The sequence below is a fragment of the Dermacentor andersoni genome, chromosome 3, assembly GCF_023375885.2.
Source record: "Dermacentor andersoni chromosome 3, qqDerAnde1_hic_scaffold, whole genome shotgun sequence".
Lineage (NCBI taxonomy): Eukaryota > Metazoa > Arthropoda > Arachnida > Ixodida > Ixodidae > Dermacentor > Dermacentor andersoni.
Window position 1 is genome coordinate 134,046,290 of NC_092816.1, and position 20,622 is coordinate 134,066,911.

A 20,622-nucleotide genomic window follows, 5' to 3' on the forward strand; every position below is an offset into this window, starting at 1 on the left:
ACATCGGCTCAACCCCCAGGATCCCCCTTTCCCCGGACACGGCTAAGCCGCGCACGGCTACACGCGGGAGGGGCCAACCCTCGTGTGCTCGGGTACGTGGTGTCGCAACACACCAAACGCCTGCTGACGCAGACGCCCCTGCGGGGGCCAGTGAACTTTGTTGGCAGTTAGTACATGCATATGAGGAAATTCGGCCATCATTGCAACCAATGAAAAGATAGTGGAATGTTTTTTTTTATCTTTGCGTTTCTATTTGTGAAATTCCTGGTGGAATAATTTTTCACCTCAAGCATAATCTATTCAAAAGTATAGAAGGTAACCACGTGCCGGTGGTAGGAGCCGTACCGATGATCTGCATATATGTATTGAGGTAATGTTACAGGAAGTCTTCACTTTTGTTTGTTCATGCTATGCGGCTTTTACAAAAATAAAGGTGCACTTGGCACTCAGGCACACCTTGCTCTTCGTTCTCAGTACTGTTGTTGCTGAAAATAATTATTTAATTTAATTATGGGGTTTTACGTGCCAAAACCACTTTCTGATTATGAGGCACGCCGTAGTGGAGGACTCCGGAAATTTCGACCACCTGGGGTTCTTTAACGTGCACCTAAATCTAAGTACACGGGTGTTTTCGCATTTCGCCCCCATCGAAATGCGGCCGCCGTGGCCGGGATTCGATCCCGCGACCTCGTGCTCAGCAGCCCAACACCATAGCCACTGAGCAACCACGGCGGGTAGTTGTTGCTGATCGTTACCACGATTATGTTTTATGTTACACTAACATTAATTTATACATGAAAATAAGAACTTCTGTGAAGATTTCTGATCAATTCCACAAAATTGACTGGTGTTTACATTCGCAAGTCATATTGATAGTCTGTAGAAGTCGTAAAGCAGTATTTTTAAAATCAAACATTTGTGTCTTTTCAAATGCCAGGACTCCGGTTGTTTCGCTGTCCGCGGTGTGCCTCTCACGAATCCTCCTTAAGGACACTGTTTAGGCACCTGCGCACTACCCATGGCCATGAAACAAATTGGGTGTGCGGCTTGAGTGGCTGCATGCAAACATTTCGTCAGTTTTTTTCGCACAAGAAGCACGTATACCGAAAACATGCATTCGTGGAAGGAATGCACCCCCGTGACATTTTGCGGCTAGGGATGGCACGAAGAAGTACGAATGCAGCACGTGATGTACCTTCAGAAGATGCAGAGTGTCTAGATGTGCAGGCCGAACAGCATGACTCTGTCAGTACTACTCAAATGGAAGGAAGGAAGGCGGCTACCTGAAGCCACTGTGCACGGATTAACCAATGATGTTATTGACTTCGTGGAAACCATCGCACACGATCGGCAGATACAACCTTAAGACGAGCCATCCATCAACATAGAAGAGATTTCCAAGCAGCAACGCAACCACCTACGGACAAGATCTGGCCGGACAACTTACTGGAAAGCACATTTTCCACTTGTTCAATCCCGTACGGTAGTGTTGCATGGAGGTGACACCATGGAATACGTTGCTGTCTGTGAAATGCTGAAGTGCATTCTTGAACATTCACAACTGTCAAATGAGTGCAGCGGTTACTCCTGTGCAGATGGTTACATGCATTCGGTATTTGATGAAAGTGCATTTCAAAACCATAAGTACTTTGCAGGTGATACTAGTAAACTTTGCCTGCAGTTGTACAGTGATAAGTTTGAACTGTGCAATCCACTAGGCAGCAAGAGAGGAAAACATAAAATGACTGGTGTCTACTTCTCAGTGCTAAATGTTGATGTGAAGTTGCGGTCAGCACTGTCAGGTATTCATCTCTTACTCCTTGTCAAAGATAAGCATATTGCCACATATGGATTTTGTAAGATTCTTGAGCCATTCATCACAGATATCAGGATAATAGCAAATCACAGCATAACTGTGAACGGAAACCTGGTAAAGGGATCTGTTTTCATTTTCACTGGTGACAATTTGTCTAGCCATAGAATTGGAGGCTTCAAATGCACATTCAGCCAAGGAAGAATTTGTAGGCATGCATGGCTCTGCGGAACGAAACTCACTACAAGTATTTAGAAGACGATTTTGTGCTTCGCTCGCCGAAAGGGCACAAACACCACTTGAGTATGTTGAGTGCAGAGCTGCCGACTCTGTCATATTGTATGGGGTCAAGGAGCCATGTGCTCTTTTATGCCCCGGCTTTGATCCGACGCTACACCTTCCACCAGATATAATGCATGACCTGCTTGAAGGAGTCCTGCCATTTGCACTGCAGCATATAATCTCTTCATTAATTGAACAACGATTATTTTCACTTGGTGATTCGAACAAAAGCATGTCAGAATGGATTTATTATCCTCATATTGGCAGCAAACCAGAGCCCATTTCTCAGCCATATATTCTAGGAAAAGGGGTCGGCAACAGAAGTATTTTGCCTATTTCGCAACCTAACCTTCTTTGTTGGGGATAGCGTCCCTTCAGACAATGCAGTTTGGCAGCTTTACCTACTTCTCCGCGAAATTGTTGACATTGTAATGAGTCATAAAATTCCAGTTGCACATATTGCCTACTTGCGAAGAAAGATTCATTTCTTTTGTCTTGACTTCACAGCATTGTTTCCATCAGTATCACTTTCATGTAAAATGCATTACTTCATACACTACCCTTCGCACAGAGAGAAATTCGGACCAATGAGCCTGCTATGGGCAATGCATTTGAGGCAAAGCACCAATATTTTAAAGTTAGTTAGTTGAATGGGGTTTAATGGCGCAAAAGCGGCTGAGGCTATGCTGCGCCAAACACGAGGTGTTTTAAAATCAAGTTTATGAAGGAAAAGGCTTTGTTAATCTATATTTTATGTAGAAATCCAGTGTCGTGTAGAAATTTACGGACGTCACTCAATGGGACTAGCGGATCATCACCTAAAATTAGAGCAGGGTGTAAAGGTATGTGTAGTTGATATAATTTGTGCAAAAGTGTTCGTCTGTGTGTTTCAGTCTGCGTACATGTGAGTAATATGTGCATAACTGTTAGTGGCTGTTGACATTTCTCGCATGTTGGTGTGTCTTCTTTGGTGAGTAAGTAATTGTGCGTGAGGTGTGTGTGCCCAATGCGCAGTCGGCATAAAACTACTTCGATGAACCGCTCCTGATGATAGCATGACTTCCACTCGCCAACTATGGGTTTCGTGAGATGTAGCTTGTTGTTGGCACAACGGTCCCATTCGCGTTGCCATTTTACCGTGAAGGCTTTTCTAATTGCACGGATGCTATCATTATATGGGAGTTTCGTGTTCGTGATACCTTTGTGTGCTGCCATCAATGCACATCTATCAGCTGCTTCGTTACCTGGTATCCCAACATGGCTTGGGACCCAACAGAAACGAATTGACCTACCGTATTCGTTAAGCGCCAACATATTTAAAATGTCTCCTATCAGGGGTTCACACTCAGATTTCAGCTGTAGGGCATTCAGTGTGCTTAAAGAATCAGTGTATATGAGTGCATGTTTGTGTTTGTCAGTGATTATCTTTTTAACAACAACCCATATAGCGTAAACTTCGGCCGTGAACACAGAGGCGTGTTGTGGCAATCGGATACTTGTTTCCCAACTTTCTGTTACGGCCCCCACACCCACGTGATTTTTTGTTTTAGAGCCATCAGTGTAATATTGCATGTTATTTTGATATTTGTCCTGAAGTGCACGGAATTCTTGTATAATGTGTTCGTGTGGGGTGTCTTTCTTCTTTAAATGTGTCATTGTCCAGTCGCACAACTGTGTGAAATCGTACCACGGGGCCAACCGTTGTGGTTTCTTGGCAACCTGGAGGACTTCGTGGGGAATGTCATAATCCCGACAGTATTGCTCATACCGCAGGACAAGTGGCCTAATCATGTTCGGTTTATTTGTGTAGTGTAAGCGTGTGTTGCATTGTGTGAGGATGTTGTAGCATATGTGTTGGGGTGATGACTGAATTTTGAGTACGTAGGAAAATGTGAGGAATGCTCTGCGCTGCTGTAAGGAGGGTTCATTACACTCGACGTATAAACTTAGAATAGGTGAAGTTCGGTAGGCACCACTTGCCAGTCGCAGTCCAAGGTTATGCGCCGGATCAAGTCGTTGGATGTAGGATATTCTGGCTGAACCGTAAACCACGGAGCCGTAGTCTAAAAGGCTACGCACAAGAGACCGGTAAATACGTAAAAGACAGGTTCGGTCGGAACCCCAGTGCTTATGAGATAAAACTTTGAGGATATTCAATGCTTTATTTGCCTTAGTCTTTAGTGCTTTAATGTGGGATAGGAAGTTTAGTTTTTTGTCAAAGGTTACTCCCAAGAATTTATATTCTTGTTTCACCGGCAGCGCGACATTATTCATTTTTAAATCTGGGTCTAAATACAACCCTCGTTTTTGCGAGAATAGCACTGTAACGGTTTTTTGGGTAGAGAAGCGGAAGCCATTTTTCTCAGCCCATTCGGTTAGTTTATTAATTGTTATCTGGAGCTGCCTTTCACATGTTTGTAAGTTTGAGGCGCGGCACGCTATTTGCAGATCATCGACGTATATGGAGTGCATAACAGAGGGGGGAATGACTTTGTTAACGGAGTTCATTTTTACTATAAAGAGTGTTGTGCTTAGTACGCATCCTTGTGGCACACCATTTTCCTGATTGAATACACGTGACAATGTCGTTCCTAAACGCACCTGGAATGTTCGGTCCGACATGAAATCGGCTAGACATTTCAGCATTCTACCTCGGATTCCTAAATCTGCTAAGTCCCTTAATATACCAAACCTCCATGTTGTGTCGTACGCCCTTTCTAAGTCAAAGAAAACAGTGAGACAATATTGTTTGTGTAGGAAGGCTGCACGTATCTCGTCTTCTAGCCGGACTAGGTGATCTGTTGTGGAGAAACCTTTCTTGTATCCACACCAATGGTTATCTAGCAGCTTCTCTGTGTCAAGGACGTATGTCAATCTTATGTTGATGATGGCCTCATAGGACTTTGCAAGACAGCTTGTGAGTGCTATGGGTCTATAACTGGTTGCTGTTGTGGGAGACTTTCCGGCTTTCAAGAACGGGATTATGATAGCTTTCTTCCACTCTTTGGGCATTTTCCCCGTTTCCCAGATTATGTTGAAAAAATGAAGCAAGGTCTCAACTGCTTTAGGGGATAGGTGGGCTAGCATTGTATAGTGTACCCTGTCCGGACCGGGTGCTGTTTTTTTGCCACTAGTAAGGACTCTGTTGATTTCTGGAAGTGTTAGAGGGCCGTTATACAGTCTTTCTGAACTTCCTGTGGTCGGAAGCTTTAGTTTTTCTGCTAATTGCTTATGTTTCAGGAATGCAGCAGAGTAGTTTTTCGAGCTTGATATATCATGGAAATGTTGCCCTAATATGTCTGCTTGTTCTTCTATATTTGTTTGTGTGCCTGGAGGTGACAGTATGGGGATAGTGTAAGAAGCGTAATCGCCTCTAAACTTGCAAAGCTGATCCCACATTCGTTTGGATGTTATTGAACTATTTATAGACGAGACATAATTTTTCCAGGACTGTCTTTCGGCTTGTCTGCGTGTGTACCTGGCTTTCGCTTTGGCTTTTTTGAAGGAGAGTAGATTGTCTTGTGTTGGGTATCGCCGAAAGATACCCCACGCTTTGTTTTGTAGTTCTTTTGTTTGTGTACATTCCTTCGTCCACCAGGGTTTCAGGTTTTTTCTTAATAAGCCAGAGGATTGTGGGATTGTTTCTGCTGCTGCAGCAAGTATACAGGCGGTGATCTTATCATTCATTTCATCTATGGTAAGCTCATCTGATATGTTATCCAGACTGGCCTTTTCAGTAAAGAGAGGCCAGTCTGCTAGGTGGAGTTTCCAACGGGGTGGTCTTAATGGTATGGTAGGTGAAGGAGATTTTCTTTTAATAATAGCAGGCATATGGTCACTACCATAGGGGTTGTCAATAACACTCCATTGAAAATCGTCAAAGAGAGATGGAGAGCATAGTGCCAGATCTAAGCAACTCATAGCGCCTGTGTTTGGGGAGTAGTAAGTAGCCGCACCGGTGTTTAAAAGGCATATGTTATTTGTTAGGATAAAATCTTCAAGTGTTTGACCCCTGGTGTCAGTTGTTTGACTACCCCACAACGTGTTATGTGAATTAAAATCACCGGCTAATAAAAATGGTTCGGGTAGCTGGTTTAAAATTAACTCAAGGTCTCTTACGGTAAAATGTAAATGCGGCGGAATGTATACTGAACAAATGGTGATGGTTTTGTGAGCTAAAACGGTGACAGCAACGGCTTCTATGTGAGTGTTAATGGGAACTTCTCTGGCTGCTATACCACCTGGCAGGACAATGGCTACACCACCTGACAGCCGGTTCACCTGAGTACGGTCGCGCCGTACAACAGTGAGACCTTTCAAAATGTTTTTGTGTTTTTCGCCTAGGTTTGTTTCCTGTAAACACAGGGCTACAGGAGAGAAGTTTATTAATATGTCTTTAATGTCACCTAAGTTGTGTAAAAGCCCTCTACAATTCCAGTGGATAATAAAAGCCATTTTAAAATGGGAAGATAAGAAATGGCATTACGGAAAAATTAAGAGGTGTGGTATAGGTGACATGGATTTAAAAAGGCTAGTACAAATGAGCGATAACCTTTAGGTTAACGCTTTCTTAGTTTGAGTTGTTATTGGGATTTTATCCCTCTTGCCGCGCTCGAGAGAGCGCTTATCCTTCGGTGTCAATGACACCGGAGTTCTTGTGTCGACCTCCATCGCTCTCTCTGAGGCGCTGGAGGACCGAGAGTTAGGCGCCGAGACACGTGCCTCGGGCCTTGGGGTTCGTTTGATTTTAGGGCCCTGCGGGGCTGGTGTCTGCAGGGCCGTCGAAGAGGGTGGAGCAGTACTGACTGCTTCCACCACGGGGGCGGGAGGAGTCACTGCGGCACCACTGCGCGTGGGCTCGGAGGACTCCGGAGGCCTCTGTGACGCTGCCCCCGCCTGCGTCACTTCGGCATAACTTCTTCGGGGAAGGTACGACAGTCTTTTTCTGGCTTCGAAGAACGAGATTTTTTCTTTAACAGTAAGTGCAATGACTTCTTTTTCTTTTTTCCAGCAAGGGCAGGACCGCGAATAAGGTGGGTGATCTCCCTTGCAGTTAACACAATGTGGCGAAGAAGTGCAATTCTCTGATTGGTGGTCGTTGGAGCTGCATTTAGCACAAGTTGTTTGTCCTCGGCATGCATGTGAAGCATGTCCAAATCTTTGGCACTTAAAACACCGTCTGGGATTCGGGATATACGGCCTCACATTGACTTTGACATAACCTGCATCGAGTGAAGTAGGCATTACGCTTGTTCCGAAGGTGAGTATAACATGTTTGGTGGGGATTTCTTGATCGTTCCTTCGGGTTACTATTCTTTGTACTTTGGTTACATTTTGCTCCTGAAAACCTTCCAGGAGTTCCTCGTCGCTTAAACCAATGAAGTCTTCTTCAGATATTACTCCCCTGCTTGTATTAAGTGTTCTGTGGGCTGAAACAGTCACTGTCGCTTCGCCAATACTGGTAAGTTCAGAGAGCTTATCTGCTTGATCTTTGTTATTCAGTTCTAGGAGGAGGTCCCCGCTAGACATTTTGGATGCTTTGTATGTTGGTCCGATTTTGTCTTTCAGACACTTCGCTACCAGGAAAGGAGAGAGTTTCCTTACCGGAGTGTTGCTTTCACTATGCACTACATAGTACTTTGGAAATGTTGGGGCGTTGCTTTGAAAGGAAAATTGAAATGGTACTTCGGTGCGGCATCTCTTCAGACGCCGATCATAAACAACAGAGGCTTGCGCTGCCATAGGAAAATGTGTATGTTCGGCAACAGCGCCGACCGCCCACCACGGAGCCCAACGAGGGGACGCGGCACAGCTTGTGTACAAGCCTGCACGACGCCAGCCGTACGCCATCACTATAACCCAATATGGTGTACCCAAGGTAGGATATCCACACAAGGTTAACCCTTGCCGCCGTGGAGAAAGGAAGTAAAAAGAAGAGAGAAGCAGACAGGAAAGGTCAAAAAGTGAGAGATAAAGACAAAGATTCGAGGAGGGAGAGACAGGAAAAGGCGACTGCCGATTTCCCCCGGCTGGGTCAGTCCGGGGGTGCCTTCTATGTAAAGCAGAGGCCAAAGAGGTGTGTTGCCTCCACCGGGGGGCCTTAAAGGTCCAAACACCCGGCATCGGCTCAACCCCCAGGATCCCCTTTTCCCCAGACACGGCTAAGCCGCGCACGGCTACACGCGGGAGGGTCCGACCCTCGTGTGCTCGGGTACGTGGTGTCGCAACACACCAAACGCCTGCTTGCGCAGACGCCCCTGCGGGGCCAATATTTTAAAGATATTGCTCGAAGAATACGCAACTGGAAGAATCTTTCTCACAGTCTTGCAATCAGGCACCAGTTTTTGCAGAGTTTTTTATTCACTGCAGGTGATGACAAAACAACTCCCCGTAATACAGGTGTGAGGTGCATGCTATACGAGCACCTACCTTGTTGTATTAGAGATTTCATAACTGTGAATAATCTTGTGTCCACAAATGCAACGGTTGTCAAATCTGTGACTGTTGATGGCAGGACATACAGTGCAGGATGCTGCCTTGTCAAAAGTGTTCCAGAAGATGGTCTGCCAGAATTTTTGCTTGTGTCAACTATGTTACGTAAACAAGTTGCTATTGGTTCTAGCTAAACTGCTCGAGACTGTATGTTTTGGTGAGCACTTTCATGTGTATGCTGTCAGTGCCACAGAAGAGTACAGTGTTCTAACTTCATTTTCGGAGTTCGAAATAGAGCCGTTGTACATGCTTGAACACAAGGGTCGAAGTGTTGTAAGCACGCGCCATTCATTGTTCTAAACAAGTAACAGGACTTTCTTGTGAAAAACTATAACAGCAATCTGCATCACTTAACTGTTTTATCTAAATTCAGTTGTAAAGCGCACTTGTATCAACTTTGTTAATAACTTGCACCTTACTAGTTTTGGAATGACAACTGTTCTTGCGACTCAGTTGTGACACCTCAATAATGACGTGTGCAGTTATGACTGAGATGTCGGCTTTTTTACATTTTATGAATCTCCGAAATCTGTCTGGAAATAGAAGTTGCACTATTCACTGCAATAAAATTTATCACTTCTATTTGCCGCTGCTACAATTTGCATGAGCAATATGCATATATAATTACAATGCATTATTGAAGGTAAGAAATGACATAACGAACTCGTATTTTGCAAGAAAAATAAATATTTATCCTGCAGAAAAGCTATATTGTGTTCCCGTGGCCCCGTTGGTTTAAATCTTTCTTAGTATCCTGTGTACATTAACAAATATACTATGCTACATGTACAGTCGAAGACAAAAGTCTGTGGGCCACGTGTTCCGCAAACGAAGCCCATAGCTTTATTAACCGCTGGCTGGAGGCCGCACTAGTGGTGAAAATGCAAAATGCTGTTCTTTCAGCTCCCCAAGTGCCGTACACAGCCAACGGCAATGAGCTTGCGCACCATTGCCTTCTGGACCTTGCCGGACGCCGGAGGCTGCCGCCACTCAGCCGATCGCTACATTGGCAAGGCTGCTGGTGAGGCCGCAGTGGCTAGCCGGGTGACCTCTAAAAGCTATCCGCTTCGTTTGCTGATCACATGGTCCACAAAATTTTGTTCCCTACTGTACACCCTTATCAGCACTTCAGCACCCATTTGTTATAGCACCGTTGTGGCACCCTCGTTTTCAGCGTTCCGGTAAATGCACCCTTTGCGTCCTGCACATTGGGTGCTCCCACCCAAATAGGGTGCTGGAAGGGTCTGCAGTAGGATGTATATCTGGTGAGCACCCTTTTTTACACCCTTAAGGGTGAGAAATAGTTTAGTGTGTGGGACAAGCCATTTACACTCTTAAGGGTGTTAAATTCTTTTGTGAGATCACGTGACAGCGTTTCCCATGTAATTTACTTTTGCTACGTGGGTACCATCGCATAGCTTTTGCAACTCCCATTCGTTTGGTATCCTTGTCGACATGGTTGGTAATTACCCATTGTCTGGCTAAAGTTACGTGATGTCACGTGACTCTTGTTCACGTGGTATTACGTACGCGAAGTGCGTGCCAACGCAGACATTGTTCGAAGGCCGATCGCTTTATATCCACGTCAGTATGATTGGGAATCACGCATGGGGAGCAAAATATACGCGAGGTTACGGCCGTAACCTCGCGTATATTTCGCTGGCCCATGTGTCACGTAGGAGACGCTGTCCCGGAACAGCGTCTCCCAAGTAATTTAAGGCTCACTTTGTGCGTACCATTCCATAGCTCTTGCGATTGCCGTTCGTTTCACACCCAACTCACTCTGTTTGTGAATCACATGTGGGTTCCGAAAGTTACGCAAGGTCATGTGACATACTTCACTACTCGGTCTAGCGTACCCTTCCTAGGTACTATCACAGATGTCCTTCGAAGCCCGACCATTTGATATCCATGTCAATATGGTTGAGAATCAGGAATATGCTGGCGAGTGTTACGTGAGATCCCGTAACACCCTCTTCCTCGTGATCTCAAAGGCGTTACGTAGTTATTATTGCAGAGATTGTTCGAAGCTCGTTCATCTGATATACCTGTCAATGGGATTGTAGAAAACAAAATGATAAGAGGTCACGTGACGCTCTTTTCTGTCTGTTTTTATTAGCTTTAGAAATCAACAGTTTGTTGCTGGATGCCATTTGTTTCAATGCATGTTAGCAAAGCCATCCATTGCTGCGTTTTACATGACCTGGTTGGTATGTTAGTTGGGGTTTAATGGCACAAAGGCAACTAAGGCCATGTTGCGCCCGACACAAGACAAAAGGAAAAGCAAGGTTAGAGCAGGTAAACCTGCATTGCATTATAGTTCGTGTAGATAACCAGTTGTTTCTAAATAGTGGAATAGAAAGTAAGTGGCACTAGCGGGTCATCTGCCAGTAATAGGGCAATGTGTAAAGGTATACGTAAATTATATAGGTTGTGTAAAAGCTTCCATCGCTGTGTTTCAAACTGTGGACATGTTATAAGGATATGTATTACTGTAAGAGGTTGATTTCATTTTTCGCAAGTCGGCGGATTTTCTTTTCGGAGGAGAAAGTTGTGTGTGAAATGTGTGTGTCCAATCCGAAGTCCACACAGGATCACCTCATAGAACCGTTGCTGGTGAGTGCACGACTTCCACTCACCAATTACGGGTTTAGTAAGATGTAGCTTTTAGCTTAAGCAATGGTCCCGTTCCTGTTGCTATTTTGACGTCAAGGCCTTCCTAATTGCCGTGACACTATCCCGATATGGAAGCGCCGTGTTTGTTATGTATTTGTGCGCTGCCATTGATGCACACCTATCCGCTACTTCATTACCCAGTATACCAACGTGGCTCGGTACCCAGAAAAACCTAATTGACCGGCCGTATTTGTTTAATGTTAACATGTTTAAAATATCCCCTATCAGAGGTTCACATTCGGATTTCGCGTGCAGAGCCTTCAGTGTGCTTAATGAATCAGTGTATATTACTGTGTTTTCGTGTTTGTCAGCGATGCACTTTTTAACTACAGTCCATATTGCATAGACTTCGGCTGTGTAGACAGAGGCATGTTGTGGTAATCGAATACTTACCCAATGTTCCGTTACGGCCCCCACACCCACGTGATTTTTTATTTTAGAGCCATCGGTGTAAAATTTTATGTAATTTTGGTATTTGTCCTCCTGAAGGGCGCGGAATTCTCGTATAATGTGTTCGTGTGGGGTGTCTTTCTTCTTTAAATGTGTCAATGTCCAGTCACATAAGGGTTCAAAATCGTACCACGGAGCCAAACGCTGTCGCTTTCTGGCAACCTGGAGGACTTGGCGAGGAATATTATAGTCCTGAATATATTCCTCATATCGCAGGACAAGGGGCGTAATCATGTTCGGTTTGTTTGTATAGTGTAAGCGTGAGTTGCACTGTGTGACAATGTTGAAACATGTGTGTTGTGGTGAGTACTGAATTCTGAGTACATAAGAAAAAGTTAGTAGCACTCTGCGCTGTTGTAAAGGAGGTTCATTACAGTCAACATATAATCTCTGGACAGGCGATGTTCTGTAAGCACTACTTGCCAGTCTTAGTCCACAGTTGTGAACTGGGTCAAGTTAGTTAGTTAGTTTGGGTTTAGTGGCACAAAGGCAACTAAGGCCATGCTGCGCCAGTCACAAGACAAAATAAAGAGAACCGTTAGGGCAGGTAAACCTGCATTACATTATAGTTGGTGTAAATAACCAGTTTTTTCTAAAAACTCGAAGAGGTTAGGAAATGGCACTAGGGGGTCATCTGCTAGTAATAGGGTAGGGTGTAATGGGATGTGCAATTTATACAGGCTGTGTAAAAACCTCTGTCTCAGTGTATCGATGTGTGGACATGTTAAGATGTGCATGACTGTAAGAGCTTCATTACATTTTTCGCAAGTTGGCGGGTTTTCTTTTCGGAGAAGGAAATTGTGCGTCAGATGTGTGTGTCCAATTCGAAGTCGACACAAGATCACCTCGTAGAATCGTTGCTGGTGACTGCATGATTTCCACTCTCCAATGACAGGTTTAATTAGATGAAGCTTATTGCTTAAACAGGTGTCCCAATCGCGTTGCCATTTTGACATCAAGGCCTTCCGAATCGCATTGACACTGTCTTTATATAGAAGTGCTGTATTTTGAATGTTTTTGTACGCTGCCATTGATGCGCATCTATCCGCCGCTTCGTTACCCAATATTCCAACATGGCTTGGTACCCAGCAAAACTTAATTGATCTCCCATATTTGTTTGACGTTAATGCTTTCAAAATATCGCCTAACAAGGGTTCACTTTGGGATTTCATGTGTAGAGCCTTCAGTACGCTTAATGAATCTGTGTATATGACAGTGTTTTCAAGTTTGTCAGCAATGATCTTTTGAACTACCGTCCATATCGCGTACACTTCGGCTGTGTAGACAGACGCATGCTGAGGTAATCGAATACATGTTTCCCAATTTTCTGTTACAGCCCCTACACCCACGTGTTTTTCCGTTTTAGAGCCATCAGTATAAAATTCTATGTAGTTTATGTACTTGTCTTGAAGAGAGCGGAATTCTTGTATAATGTGTTGATGTGGTGAGTCTCTTTTCTTTAGATGTGTTAGTGTCCAATCACATAACGCTGTGAAATCACACCACGGGGGTAAAAGTTCTGGCTTTCTGGCAACCTGGAGGACTTCCTGAGGGATGTCATAATCCCGACAGTATTCCTCGTATCGCAAGATAAGCGGCCTAATCATGTTTGGTTTATTTGTGTAATGTAAGCGTGAGCTGCACTTTGTGACGATGTTGTAGCATATGTGTTGTGGTGAGGATCGGATTCTGAGTATGTAGGAAAAAGTTAGTAGCGCTCTGCGATGCTGTAAAGGAGGTTCATTACATTCAACATGTAGGCTCTGTATAGGTGATGTTCTGTAAGCACCGCATGCTAGTCGTAGTCCTAAGTCGTGGACTGGATCAAGTCGTCGGACGTAAGATAGTCTGGCTGAACCATATGTAATGCTACCATAGTCTAATATGCTACGCACCAAAGTGCGGTAGATGTGTAGCAGGCATTTACGGTCAGAGCCCCACCGTTTCCGGGAGAGGATTTTTAGAATGTTAAGTGCATTGTTCGCTTTGATTTTAATACTATTGATGTGTGCGAGAAAGTTCAACTTTTTATCAAACAGAACACCCAGAAACTTGTGTTCTTGTTTCACGGGTAGTGTGGCATCCTGTAGTTTAAGGATGGGATCTGGTTGTAGGCCTCTTTTTTGTGTGAAGACAACACTAATCGTTTTTTCACTTGAGAAGCGAAAGCCGTTTTCAGATGCCCACTGCGTTAGTTTGTTTAGTGTAATTTGAATTTGTCGTTCGCAGGTTGCCATGTTTGATGCACGACATGCAATTTGAAGATCATCCACATATAGTGAATGCATTATAGAAGATGGAATTACATTATTGAGCGAGTTCATTTTTACCACAAACAGTGTTGTGCTCAATACGCATCCCTGAGGTACTCCGTTTTCCTGAATAAATACGCTGGACAGCACCGTTCCTAAACGTACCTGGAATGTTCGACCGGACATGAAATCAGCTAGACATTTAAGCATTCTGCCGTGGATCCCTAAATCCGCTAAATCCCTTAAAATACCGAACCTCCATGTTGTGTCGTACGCTTTTTCAAGATCAAAGAAAACTGTGAGACAATATTGCTTTTGTAGAAAGGCCGCACGTATCTCGTGTTCTAACCGAACTAGATGATCTGTTGTGGAGCAGCCTTTCTTGTACCCACACTGATGATTATCGAGCAGGTTCTCAGTTTCGAGGACGTATGCCAATCTGATGTTTATAATGGATTCATATGACTTGGCGAGACAGCTTGTGAGTGCTATAGGTCGGTAGCTGGTAGCTGTTGTAGGATGCTTTCCAGCTTTCAAGAAAGGGATTATAATGGCTTTTTTCCATACATTCGGCATTTTTCCTGTTTCCCAGATTATGTTAAGCGGAGCAATGTCTTAACTGCTTTTGAAGATAGGTGTGCGAGCATTGTGTAATGAATTCTGTCCGGACCTGGCGCTGTTTTTTTGCCAGTAGTGAGTACTCTGTTAATTTCGGAAAGTGTTAGGGGGGCATTATATGGTTTCTCGGAACTTCCTGCTGTCGGAAGCTTTTGTTTTTCTGCTGATTGCTTGTACTTTTGAAATTCAGTGGAGTAGTTTAGTGAGCTTGATATGTTATGGAAATGCTGCCCTAATATGTCTGCTTGTTCTTTTAAATTCGTCTGTGTACCTGGAGGTGAGAGTATGGGGATCGTATAAGGAGCGTACTCGCTTCTAAACTTACGAAGCTGATCCCACATTCTTTTGGATGTTATTGAGCTATTGATGGAGGATACATACGTTTGCCAAGACTGCCTTTCTGCTTGCCTACGCGTGTATCTGGCTTTCGCCTTTGCTTTTTTGAAATACAGGAGGTTATCATGTGTTGGATATCGCCGAAAGATACCCCATGCTTTGTTTTGTGCTTTTTTAGTTTGAGTGCATTCATTCGTCCACCAGGGTTTTAGTTTTTTCCTTAAGAAGCCGGAGGATTGCGGGATCGTCTGTTCTGCTGCAGCATGTATGGAGGCAATAATCTTTTCATTCATTTCGTCTATTGTTTGATCATCTGATATCTGATCAAGGCTGGCCTTCTCGCTGAAGAGAGGCCAGTCTGCTAGATGGAGTTTCCAACGGGGTGGTCTTACTGGTACTGTAGGGAAAGGAGATGCGTTTTTAATAATGCCGGGCATATGATCACTACCATAAGGATTGTTAATGACACTCCATTTAAAATCGATCAACAGAGATGGAGTGCACAGCGCCAGGTCAAGACAGCTCATAGCTCCTGTGCTTGGGGAGCAGTAGGTTGGCGCACCAGTGTTTAAAAGGCATATTTCGTTAGTCAGGATAAAATCTTCAAGTGTTTGTCCCCTGGTGTCAGTTGTTTTGCTACCCCATAATATGTTATGAGCGTTAAAATCACCTGCTATTAAAAAAGGTTTGGGTAGCTGGTTTAAAACTAACTCCAGATCTCCTACAGTAAAATGGGAATGTGGTGGAATGTACATTGAACAAATGGTAATGGTTTTATGTGCTAAAACCGTGACAGCAATGGCTTCCAAGTGAGTATTAATGGTAACTTCTCTAGCTGCAATGCCGTTCCGTAAAAGTATAGCTACGCCACCCGAAAGCCGGTTCGCCTGAGTACGATCTCGCCGTACAACAGTGAATCCTTTTAAAATGTTTTTGTGCTTTTCGCCTAAGTTTGTTTCTTGTAAGCACAAGGCCACAGGGGAGAAGTTACTTAACAAGTCTTTGATGTCACCTAAGTTGTGTAAAAGGCCTCTACAATTCCAATGGATAATGAAAGCCATATTGAAATTGAAAGGTCAGAAATGGCACTACGGAAAAGTAGGAGGTGGGATTATAGGTGACATGGATTAAATAGGCTTATACAAATGAGCGATAACCGTTAGGTTATCGCTTTCTTATTTTGAATGGTTACTGGGATTTTATCCCTCTTACCGCGCTCGAGAGAGCGCTTGTCCTTCGGTGTCAATGACACCGGAGTTTTTGTGTCGACCTCCATCGCTCTCTCTGAGGCGCTGGAGGACCGAGAGTTTGGCGCCGAGACACGTGCCTCGGGCCTTGGAGTTCGCTTGATCTTAGGGCCCTGCGGGACTGGTGTTTGCAGGGCCTTGGAAGAGGATGGAGCAGCGTCGGCTGCTTCCATCACGGGGGCGGAAGGAGTCACTGCAGCACCACTGCGCGTGGGCTCGGAGGACTCCGGAGGCCTCTGTGACGCTGCCCCCGACTGCGTCACATCGGCGTAACTTCTTCGCGGAAGATACGATAGCCGTTTTCTGGCTTCAAAGAACGATATTTTTTCTTTGACAGTTAGTGCTATTACTTCATTTTCTTTTTTCCAGCATGGGCAAGACCGCGAGTAGGCTGGATGGTCTCCTTCGCAGTTAATACAATGTGGGGAGGAAGTGCAGTTTTCAGATTGATGATCGTTTGAGCTGCATTTAGCACAGGTTGTTTGGCCTCGGCATGCATGTGAAGCATGTCCGAACCTTTGACACTTGAAACACCGTCTTGGGTTCGGGATATATGGTCTGACGTTTACTTTTACATAGCCTGCATCCAGAGATGTAGGCATTTCGCTTGTTCCAAATGTAAGTATGACATGTTTTGTTGGGATCTCTTGGTCATTTCTGCGGATGACTATTCTTTGTACTTTTATCACGTTTTGCTCCTGGAAACCCTCAAGGAGTTCCTCATCGCTCAGGCCAATGAAATCTTCCTCTGATATCACACCCCGGCTTGTGTTCAGTGTTCTATGCGGTGAAATTGTCACTGTGGTGTCGCCAATAGTGGTAAGTTCCGATAGCTTTTGCGCTTGATCTTTATCACTTAGTTCTAGGAGTAGTGTCCCCACTAGACATTTTTGAGGCTTTATATGTAGTTCCGATTTTGTCCTTGAGACACTTGGCCACCAGAAAGGGAGATAGCTTTCTTACTGATATGTTATTTTCACTGTGGACGACATAGTATTTAGGAAATGACGGGGCGTTGCTCCGAAAGGAGAACAGGAACGGTGCTTCGGTGCGGCTTCTTTTCAGACGCCGATCATAGACAGAAGTTTGCGCTGCCATAAGAAAATTTGTTTGTTCGGCAACAGCGCCGACCGCCCACCACGGAGCCCAACGAGGGGACGTGGCAGGGCTTGTATAGAAAGAAGCCTGCCAGACGCCAGTCGTACGCCATCACTATAACCAAATATGGTGTACCCAAGGTAGGATAGCCACACAAGGTTAACCCTTGCCGCCGTGGAGAAAGGAAGTAAATGGAAGATAGAAGAAGACAGGAAAGATAAAAAAGTGAGAGATAAAGACGAAGGTTTGAGGAGAGAGAGATAGGAAGAGGCGACTACCGATTTCCCCCGGGTGGGTCAGTCCGGGGGTGCCGTCTATGTGAAGCGGAGGCCGAAGAGGTGTGTTGCCTCCGCCGGGGGGCCTTAAAGGTCCAAACACCCAGCTTCGGCTCAACCCCCAGGATCCCCTTTTCCCCAGACACGGCTAAGCCGCGCACGGCTACACGCGGGAGGGTCCAACCATCGTGTGCTCGGGTACGTGGTGGCGCAACACACCAAACGCCTGCTTATGAACTGGGTCAAGTCGTCGGTAGTAAGATAATCTGGCTGAGCCATATATGATGCTACCGTAGTCTAATATGCTACGCACCAAAGTGCGGTAGATGCGTAGCAGGCATTTTTGGTCAGAGCCCCAGCGGTTCCGGGACAGGATTTTGAGGATGTTAAGAGCATTGTTCGCTTTAATTTTAAGGCTATTTATATGTGCCAGGAAGGTTAACTGTTATCTAACAGAACACCCAGAAACTTGTGTTCTTGTTTTACTGGTAGCGTGGCTTCTTGTAGCTTAAGAGTGGGATCTAGTTGTAGGCTTCTTTTTTGTGTAAAGACAACACTAATAGTTTTTTTCATTTGAGAAGCGAAATCCGTTTTCACATGCCCACTGCGTGAGTTTTTTTAACGTAATTTGAATTTGCCGATCGCAGGTTGCCATGTTCGATGCACGACACGCAAGTTGTAGATCATCCACATACAATGAATGCATCACAGAGGATGGAATTACATTATTGACCGAGTTCATTTTCACCACAAACAATGTTGTGCTTCATACGCATCCCTGAGGCACACCGTTTTCCTTAATAAATACGCGGGACAGCACCGTTCCTAAACGCACTTGGAATGTTCGGTCGGACATGAAATCGGCTAGACATTTAAGCATTCTACCGCGGATCCATAAATCCGCTAAGTCCCTTAATATACCAAACCTCCATGTTGTGTCGTACGCCTTTTCTAAATCAAAGAAAACAGTGAGACAATATTGTTTGTGTAGAAAGGCCGCACGTATCTCGTGTTGTGGCCGAACTAATTGATCTGTTGTAGAGCAGCCTTTCTTGTACCCACACCAATGGTTATCTAGCAGCTTCTCTGTTTCAAGGACGTATGTCAATCTTATGTTGATGATGGCTTCATAGGACTTTGCAAGACAACTTGTGATTGCTATGGGTCTATAACTGTTTGCTGTTTTGGGAGGTTTTCCAGCTCTCAAGAAAGGGATTATGATGCTTTCTTCCACTTTTTGGGCATTTTTCCCGTTTTTCAGATTATGTTGAAGAAACGAAGAAAGCTCTCAATTGCTTTAGGGGATAGGTGAGCTAGCATTGCATAATGTACCGTGTCCGGACCGGGTGCTGTTTTTTTTTTTTGCCAGTAGTAAGTACTCTGTTGATTTCTGGAAGTGTTAAAACGGCATAATACAGTCTTTCTGAACTTCCTGTGGTCGGAAGCTTTAGCTGTTCTGCTAATTGCTTATGTTTTAGAAGTGCAGCAGAGTAGTTCTCTGAGCTTGATATAGCAGGGAAATGTTGCCCTAATATGTCTGCTTGTTCTTCTATATATATTTGCGTGCCTGGAGGTGATAGTATGGGGATAGTGTAAGAAGCGTAGTCACCTCTAAACTTACGAACCTGATCCCACATTCATTTGGATGTTATTGAGCTATTTATAGACGAGACATAATTTTTCAAGGACTGTGTATCGGCTTGTCTGCATGTGTACCTGGCTTTCGCTTTTGATTTTTTAAACGAGAGTAGATTTTCTAGTGTTGGGTATCGCCGAAAGATATGCCACGCAATGTTTTGTAGCTTTTTGTTTGTGTACATTCCTTCGTCCACCAGGGTTCCAAGTTTTTTTTAAGAAGCCAGAGGATTGTGGGATTGTCTGTTCTTCTGCAGCGAGTATATAGGCGGTAATCTTGCCATTCATTTCGTCTATGGTTAAGTCTTCTGTTATGTTATCTAGAGTGGCCTTTCAGTAAAAAGAAGCCAGTCTGCTAGATGGAGTTTCCAACGGGGTGGCCTTAATGAATGAATGAATGTTGTTTAGTGGCGCAAGGGCCAGGTATGGCCAAAGAGCGCCAAGACAGTGTTATTGATTTCGCGGTGGAATGATGAGTTCTGTGAAGTTGATATGACGTGGCTGTAAAGGGGCCTGAAATAGTCGCTGTAGAGTGCGTAAAATCTACGTGCAATAAGATTATGGCGATGACTAATGATGAGTACTATGAGCCTTACACTGCATTGCGGGAGAATGATATGATATGCAGAACATGTAAGATGCAAAAATTCGCTGCAGCACAACTGCCTCACCAGAGCCCTTGAAGCACAAGGGCCTTGAGGCATGTGCTATACAGTACAACTGTCCCAACGGCATCCTCTGGACAGAGGAGGCGCTACGAATGCATGGGACTAATAACATGTAAAACCACATCTCTGAGGAAACCTAGGACTCTGTCTGTATTAAAAAGCGGTTCTGGACCGAGAAACATTGCAGGATGAAGAGGAATGTGCTGCCGTTATGCCAAGAAAAAATGTCTCATTCTCTCAGATTCGGTTTGCCGACACTCCAGGAGGACGTGGAGCACGGTCAGCCTCTCCCCGCATCTCGTACAGGTTGGAGGCTCATTTCCAGTGAGTAAAAAATAATGGGTGCCAAATGTGTGTCCTATTCTGAGACGACATAATAGGACATCTGTTCGGCGTGATTTTCTTGCAGAGGGCCAGAATCCTAACTGTGGCTTTATCACGTGGAGCTTATTTGTTTGCGCGTCCCACGTGCACTGCCAGTGGTTTCGCAGTTTCTTTCGTAAGAAAGGCCTCAGTTAGTTAAATGTGGTTTAGTGGCGCAAAAGCGGCTAAGGCTATGCTGCGCCAAACACGAGGTGTTTTGTAAAACTATTTAAGAGGAGAAAAGCCGTGTTAATCTATATTTTGTTTAAAAAGCCAGTGTCGTCTAGGAATTTACGCAGGTCAGGTAATGGGATTATCGAATCATCTCCTAAAATTAAAGCAAGATGTAAAGGTATGTGCATTTGATATAGGTTGTGCAAAAATTTCCGTCTTTGTACTTCAATGTGTGTGCATGTG

General features: G+C 44.5%; 1 pseudogene; it reads left to right on the top strand.

Annotated features, from left to right (window-relative positions):
* Positions 1-1,237: 1,237 nt before the first annotated feature.
* On the top strand, positions 1,238-5,170 carry LOC126525249 (uncharacterized; annotated as a pseudogene).
* Positions 5,171-20,622: the final 15,452 nt, after the last annotated feature.